The sequence below is a fragment of the Orcinus orca genome, chromosome 7 (assembly GCF_937001465.1).
Source record: "Orcinus orca chromosome 7, mOrcOrc1.1, whole genome shotgun sequence".
Lineage (NCBI taxonomy): Eukaryota > Metazoa > Chordata > Mammalia > Artiodactyla > Delphinidae > Orcinus > Orcinus orca.
This window is the reverse complement of record NC_064565.1, coordinates 88510027-88517841: the sequence shown is the minus strand read 5'-3', so window position 1 is coordinate 88517841 and position 7815 is coordinate 88510027. Positions and strand designations below refer to the sequence as shown.

At 37.9% G+C, this 7815-nt stretch overlaps 1 non-coding gene and 1 pseudogene across 1 annotated transcript; both read left to right on the top strand.

Annotated features, from left to right (window-relative positions):
• The first annotated feature begins 4980 nt into the window (after positions 1–4980).
• On the top strand, positions 4981–5794 carry LOC101274066 (60S ribosomal protein L17-like; annotated as a pseudogene).
• LOC117201891 (small nucleolar RNA SNORD58) lies at positions 5078–5143 on the top strand. The gene has a single exon (XR_004484024.1). It is a non-coding gene; the product is annotated as a small nucleolar RNA SNORD58 (small nucleolar RNA).
• Positions 5795–7815: the final 2021 nt, after the last annotated feature.

The following is a 7815-nucleotide window of genomic DNA, read 5'->3' as shown; positions in this document are numbered from 1 at the left end:
TCTGCTCTAAGGATTTTTCCAGATTCATCATTTTATAGAAAAAAAATAAGCAGTTCATGCTCAAATCTGCATTTTCAAGAGCATTTCATCCAGCTCAACAGTAAAATTTTTTTTCTTTTGATGCCTGGCTAGTGGACAGTGTAATGCTAACATCCATACACCAACATCATTCATGTTGGAAAAGTTTAATTTACTAAGTCAATCAGGAACGCTACAACCACAGAATTGAAGACATATTTACACCTCAAGTTTGTTTCACATCTAATAATCGTTGACAACATCTCAAGCTAATGTTTGGACATGAGCGGATTGTTGAACATTAGCCGAAAAGAGATCTCTCCCTGAAACAGTGCTGCCGGATTGTTTTTAAGGAAGTAAAGTTCAGTCAGTATCACTCATCTGTTTACTCTTCCCCACTCCCTACAACCTACTTCTCCTACCTGTTTGCAAGCCGTCTTTCTTCACACTCGCACATTCCAGCCAACTGAACAACTCACTCCTCCCCTACACCATCTCTGGATTTTTGCCTCTGCACATTTGATGTTTCTGCTCTGATCTCACTCTCAAATCTCAGTTCCAATGCTACTTCCTCCACAAGCCTTGACCCTCTTTCCTCCAGCCAAAATCTCACTTATCTGTACCTCTCAAATAATTCACATCACTTTCTACTTTGCATTTTTAAATTATCTCTGCCTATCTTGATTTCTCCTGTTAACATGTAAACTCTCTAAGGAAAAATTCCACAGAGAATTCTCTTTTATATATATATATATATATATATATATATATTTAGAGTACAATTTTTGCATGTAGAGGTCTATTAATATACCTTGGAATAAAAGCAAAAATGCTTCCCAAGGTATAAATGAGAATGGAAAACTGTCTGTGGCTTGACTGTACTCTGCAGGTCAACAGTCTCTGAGTTCTCCCCTGAGGTTAATAGTCATTGGTATGATTAGCATGGCCTCTCGTGACTTTCTTTCCTCAAAATGAGCCACTTCATGTTTGCTGGGTGCCAAGCTCATCCACTGTCAGTGGCTCTTTTTCAGCTTCATGACACAATTTCCATAAGCTCTGTTGAAAGCAAGTGTGAGGCGTGTGTTTTATAACTTGCCATGTAAAAGAAAAAAAAAACCTACCAGTAAGTAGCAATTTTACTCTTTCTATTCTAAGGCAATGCCAGCGATCCTGAAGCAGCCAGCCCATGGTCACTAATGTCTTGCCAAGTGTTCTTAAATTATCAAGACCATTGATGTCAAAGCCAGTCATCCCCATTGTCTACTGCTTATTCAGTTGCCACATAATGTTTGGCATCAAACTAAGCACTTGAGTAAAAATGTACCTTAACTGTCGAAAGCACAGTCCCTGAGTTCTTGGAATTTTCTTCTGAGTCAGACCTCATTGGCATGAAGTGTCACCAGTAAGTTACAAAACTCAATTTTCACAAAAGAATCTGAAGTTAGATTTTTAAAGCAGTCACCTTGGAAGGCAACATAATTCCAATGATGTTGGCGTTGCCTAAAGTTATTTTAGAGCTTTAGAACTGATTTGTTTTTAAAGTCACCTTCTATGCCACATCTATTGTAATCTTTTATCAGAATTTAACATAATTACCACATTTTGTTTTGTTTTAACCTCAAGTGGAATTATCCAGCTTGATTACCCAGAACTGGCTCCAAATGACCGTTGGTGGTTTTTGGAAATCACATCCATCTTTGAAAGATGAAGATTTTCCACAACCAAGGACATTTCAAAGAAAATGTTAAAGGCCCTGAAGCTTATTCTAAACCTATTTTGAACAACAGCAGCATTATTCAAGTAAACGTAAAATCTTACTGGGAAGGAAAAAAAGACTTGGAATGTTTGTATTTAGTAATATTTACTGTATGGTCCCACTTAGCATGTTTCCCCAAAGAACTATAAAAAGCATATAGAAAAATCATTTGGGATTTTTTCCTTGCATTTACGCATATCACCTTTTAAAGAACATTTTCAATTAATAAGAACACATCCTCTGATGAGAATTAACTTATGTGGGAGCCAAAACATTGGGTCTGAGAGCCAAACTGGACTCAGCAAAACCTACAAACACACCTGACAGCTGTGTAGTTATTGGGGAACGGCCCACAAATTTTAGTTGTTTCTTATGATTCAGTTTAATTTGATTTGGGTACTATAGGATCTCTCTCTTTTTCTAAATCATGCAAAAAGTTTAATGAATTAGGGCCCCCAACATAGATGTTTTGCATCTCTGCAGACACTCTCCAAACCTGGTACATAAGCACTGGAACCTTAACTGCCCTTGAACTTGGGGGCATTAAGATATCACAGTGGACCACATAGGATATTTGAGAGAGTGCAGCTGAGCCACACCATTTGGTCACATTATACTGTGTCATCAGGGGAAAAAATGATCAAGACCAAAGGTGGTGAGGTAGACCCAGTTTCCTATGTCGTGTAAGTGTACATTTTGCCAGTATTATATGTGTCACAAATACATATTGACTTTTCAACCACTTAGCTGACCTGCTAATGGTATAGAAAGAACCTACCTAGGACAATCAAAACAATCTAAGCTATGAATATGCTAAATAAAGTCCTGCAAGTAATACATTGCAGAATTATTATTATAAACATCATCTTTATAGAAATAATGCCTTAAGAAAATACCTCCGATATTACAAAGGTTATGAATTATTTAATGAAGAGTTCTAATAGTAAAATAGTTTCAATAGTTAAATAGTAGGGATTATAATAGCTCCATTTACTGAGCACCTATTATGTACATGTAGTGCATTCTTTCAGGTAACTATTAACTGTCCTCACTTGACAGGTAGAACAAATGAACCTCAGATCTAGTAAATGGGTGAGGTCTATGCTGTGTGGCTAGACCCAAAGTGAAGGTCTTCCCTGGAGCCTAATTTCTGTAAATTTATCTCAGTTTTCACGAATAATTTGAGTGGTAATAAGAGAAAGAAGGAAAGGAGAGAGGGAAGGAAGGAAGAAAAGAAGCAAGGAAAGAAGGAAGAAGGGAAGGAAGGAAGGAGGGAAGGGAGGAAAAGAGGGAGGGAGGGAAGGAAGAAGAAGGAAATAGGTACTGCAACATAATATCCATTGCAGATACTCTATTCGTGGTTTCAATGATTCCATCTGCAAACTGACAATTATTTACATGCTATTAGTTCTCTCTTTTTAGTGAGTCCAAAGGAGTACACAGTCATTTGCCAAAGTGAGAAGGGAGTTGTTGCTGGTATAAAGCAATGCTAACTCCATATATTATAGTCCCTACCTTCCTGAGCTTATATTCTGTAAGAGAGTTTGTCTTTTTTTTCTCACTAACACATCCCCAGTGTGTTAGTGGCACAGTGCCTGTCAAAAATTGTGCCCAATATATTTTTCACAGAACTAGAACAAATAACTTTACAACTTGAATGGAAACACAAAAGAATCCAAATAACCAAAACAATATGAGAAAGAAGAACAGAGCCAGAGGAATCATGCTCTCTGACTTCAGATTATACTACAAAACTGCAGTAATCAAAACAGTATGATACTGGCACAAAAACAGACATATAGATCAATGGAACACGTTAGAAAGCCCAGAAATAAACCCACACATTTATGGTCAATTAATCTACAACAAAGGAGGCAAGAATATACAATAAAGAAAAGACAATCTCTTCAGTAAGTGGTGCTGGGAAAACTGGACAGCTATATGTAAAAGAATGAAATTAGAACACTCTCTAATACCATATACAAAAATAAGCTCAAAATGGATTAAAGCCCTAAAAGTAAGACCAGATACTATAAAACTCCTAGAGGAAAACATAGGCAGAACACTTTTTGACATAAATCACAGCAATATTTTTTGGACCCGTCTCCTACAGTAATGGAAATAAAAACACAAATAAACAAGTGGGACCTAATGAAACTTAAAAGCTTTTGCACAGCAAAGGAAACCATAAACAAAATAAAAAAAAAAAAAAAAAACTACGGTCTGGGAGAAAATATTTGCAAATGATGGGCTTGACAAGTGTTTAATTTCCAAAATATACAAATAGCTCATACAGCTTAATATCAAAAAACAAAAAACCCAATCAAAAAATGGGCAGAACTAAATAGACATTTCTCCAAAAAAGATGCATATTTGGTTAACAGGCACAAGAAAAGATGCTCAACATCATTAATCATCAGAGAAATGCAAATTAAAACCACAATGAGCTAGCACCTCACACCAGTCAGAATGACTCTAATCAAAAAGAACACAATAGGGCTTCCCCGGTGGCGCAGTGGTTGAGAGTCTGCCCGCCAATGCAGGGGACACGGGTTTGTGCCCCGGTCCGTGAGGATCCCACATGCCGCAGAGCGGCTGGGCCCATGAGCCATGGCCGCTGAGCCTGCGCATCCGGAGCCTGTGCTCCGCAACGGGAGAGGCCACAACAGTGAGAGGCCTGCGTACCGCAAAAAAAAAAAAAAAGAAAAAGAAAAAAGAAAAAGAACACAAGTAACAAATGTTGGCGAGGATGTGGAGAAAAGCGGACCCTCATGCACTGTTATTGAGAATGTAAATTGGTGCAGCCACTATGGCAAACAGTATGGAGGTTTCTCAAAAGACTAAAAATAGAACTACCATATGACCCAGCAATTCCATTCCTGGGTATATATCCAAAAACACGAATCTGAAAAGATACATGCACCCTAATGTTCATAACAGCATTATTTACAATTGCCAAGGTATGGAAGCAAGTGTCCATCAACAGATAAATAAAAAGAAGATGTGGTATATATGTGTGTGTGTGTGTGTGTGTGTATGGTAAAATACTACTCGGCCATAAAAAAGAATGAAATTTTGCTATTTATAACAACATGGAGGGACTTGGAGAGTATTATGCTAAGTGAAATAAGTCAGACAGAGAAAGACAAATACTGTGTGATATCACTAAATACTGTATGATAGCTTCTCTGGTCAGTAGCCTGAGAGGGTAAAAGGAATGATGTCTGTGTCACTAGTCTACTGTCAGAACTGCTGTAGTCACTGGTAGTTCCACATGGGAAGGAACAGTGGATAGAAGGATGGCTGTGATGATGGCATTTCTTAGGACACCTTTGGATTAATCATGAAAACAACTACTCTCTGAGCAGCTGCGGGCAGCGTTTAGTACATAAACCGTGTAAGTTACTGTAAATATGTTGACAGAATTATACTTGCTCATTTCCAGGTGACCTCTAGAAATGGTTCGCTATTCACTTGACCCAGAAAATCCCACAAAATCATGCAAGTCGAGAGGTTCAAATCTTCGTGTTCACTTTAAGAACACTCATGAAACAGCCCAGGCCATTAAGGGTATGCCACCAAGTATCTGAAGGATGTCACTTTAAAGAAGCAGTGTGTGCCATTCCATCATTACAATGGTGGAGTTGGTAGGTGTGCCCAGGCCAAACAGTGGGGCTGGACGCAGGGTCTGTGGCCCAAAAAGAGTGCTGAATTTTTACTGCATATGCTCAAAAATGCAGAGAGTAATGCTGAACTTAAGGGCTTAGATGTAGATTCTCTGGTCATCTCTGGTCATATCCAGGTGAACAAAGCCCCCAGGATGCGGCACAGGACTTATAGAGTTCATGGTCGGATCAACCCATACATGAGCTCTCCGTGCCACATTGAGATGATCCTTACTGAAAAAGAACAGATTGTTCCTAAACCAGAAGAGGAGGTTGCCCAGAAGAAAAAGATATCCCAGAAGAAATTGAAGAAACAAAAACTTATGGCCCAGGAATAAATGCTGCAAAAAATAAATGCAAATAAAAGTTAAAAAAAAATACTGTATGATATCACTTATATGTGGAATCTGAAATATACAACAGTCTAGTGAATATAACAAAAAAGAAACAGACTCACAGATATAGAGAACAAACTAGAGGTTACCAATGGCAGGGGGAGCAATATAGGGGTGGGGGAGTAGGAGGTATACACTACTGCATAGAAGATAGGCTCAAGGATGTATTGTACAACACAGGGAATATATCCAATATTTTATAGTAACTGTAAATGGAAAGTAACCTTTTAAAATTTTATTTTAAAAATTTTAAATAAAATTAAATTAAAAGAACAGACTCACAGTTGTAGAGAACAAACTAGTGGTTACCAGTGGAGAGAGGGAAGGGGGGAGGGGCAAGATAGGGGTAGAGGACTTTTTTTTTTTAACTTTTTTCTTTTTTGGCTGCACCACACAGAATGTGGGATCTTAGTTCCCCGATCAGGGATTGAACCTGCGCCACCTGCATTAGGAGCACAAAGTCTTAATCACTGGACTGCCAGGGAAGTCCCAGGGGTAGAGGATTAAGAGGTACAAACTACTAATATAAAATAAGCTACAAGGATATATTATACAACTCAGGGAATATAGCCAATATTTTATAATAACTATAAACAGAATATAACCTTTAAAAATTGTGAATCACTATGTTGCACACCTGAAACATATATTATACATCAACTATACCTCAATAAAAAGAATAATAAGAAACTTTTAAAAACTGTGCCCAATAAATATTTGTTGCTGAAAGCATGTTGAAAGAGTATTTTGAGGGGGGTTATGGGCAAGTTTAGGGATGAGGCTGCCTGGGACAATCATAGAGCAACAGAAACCACCCCTACTCAAAAGAACCTCTCAGGGACCTACCACCACTTGGAATTCTAATTGTGTTAATAGGTTTCTCTTTGAAAAGGTAAGATAGAAGGCATTCACATCTCAGTGCCAATGTTTTTATTAGGTAAACATCTTTTGGAGGGACAGGGGGAGTCAAAGAGAAGGGATTGGGGAGTTTAAAAATTTAACTAAGAAAAAGATTCCTATTGCTCCCCCAACTTCCTCCCCTCTTCACTCCAACTTTTTAATAAGTTGTCTTCTTGGGCAAGAGAGTCCTTTATTAAACAAGACTGAAATGTATCTAACTGCCATATCAGTGTCTCAATAAGAAGATGCCTCAATTTGTGCCTGACCTGAGATCTAACTTCTGCTACTTTTATGCATAACTACAAATGTGTATTCTTAGCCTAAGTGTTTTTGTTTTGTTTTGTTTTAATTTATTTGGCTGCTTCAGGTCTTAGTTGCGGCATGTGGGATCTAGTTCCCTGACCAGGGATCCAGCCCAGGCCCCCTGCATTGGGAACGTGGAGTCTTAGCCACTGAACCACCAGGAAAGTCCCTAGCCTAGCTTTTCTAATTCACTAATTCACCATTTGGCTTTAACTGTATAACAACATCTATGTCTTAAGCTGTGATTCTCACAAATTATTTTCCCAAGTGCATGGAATATAGTAATATAGAGTTATAAATAAACACACAACATAGTGCAAAATATCCTACATTCTTCTAAATAGGAATTGGTTTGCTCTGAGTCTTTAGCAGTGTCATGGAAAAAGTGATGCTCTTACGTTCACAAGTCTCCAAGTCCTAGCCCTGCTATTTATTATGTGTTTGACCTTGGGCAGGTCACAGCCTCCCTGAGCTTCATTTTCCCCATCTGTAAAATTTTATAGTAGCGTGTACCAAATGGAGCTGGTGGGAAAATTAAGGCAATAACATATGGGAAAGTACGTTAAAAACTATAGAACTCTATACAAATATAAAGTACTATCATCATTTGAAGAAGCAGAATTATAGGAGTTAAACAAACTTGGATTCCAATCCTGGCTCCACTGTTTTTGAGTGGTGTGACATTATGCAATTATATAATCTGAATTTCAATTTTTTAGTTTGTAAAATAGAGGTAATAATAAAGACCTCAAAGGTGTGTTGTAAGGATAAAACGAGA